The sequence below is a fragment of the Morone saxatilis genome, unplaced genomic scaffold (genome assembly GCF_004916995.1).
Source record: "Morone saxatilis isolate NCDOM2014 unplaced genomic scaffold, NCSU_SB_2.0 Contig15, whole genome shotgun sequence".
Taxonomy (NCBI): domain Eukaryota; kingdom Metazoa; phylum Chordata; class Actinopteri; family Moronidae; genus Morone; species Morone saxatilis.
The window spans coordinates 25,016,383-25,016,929 of NW_023339707.1; positions in this window are offsets into that span (position 1 = coordinate 25,016,383).

A 547-nucleotide genomic window follows, 5' to 3' on the forward strand; every position below is an offset into this window, starting at 1 on the left:
TTACTGACTGTTTTAGTCTTAATAATATGTTATTATATATCTATCTTATATATCTTTAGTAAAACTTGGAGTTTGTTTTAAATTCCAAAAAGAAAAAGAAAAAACCTAAAATGTAAATTGCCACAATTAAGTAATTCAACTATCTGAAACTGACCCACTGAAACTTTACATCTAAACTAGCACTGGCTGAAATAGCCTATTCCTTTGTTACAGTCAAATTACAACAAAAAAACAATTGCAATGCATTTTGTTACACATAAAACAAGTACAGCAGAACAACAGACACATGTAAAGTAGGCCAGCTTAGTACTTCTTCTCAGTCGTCTTTGGATGTGGGACAGAGAAACAGCTTTTGTTAAATGTGTAAAAATCTAAACTATCACCACATCAAGTTATTTTAGTGGATGGAGCCTAAATGTGTTTTGAGCCTAAATCCTAAAATCTGACCATAGTTTTCACTCACTTTGTTCTGGGGACCGGCTACAGTGATAAGACTGTACTCATCTGTGGTTTCAACTGCATGTGGTTTGGAGTATTTGGCGTAAGT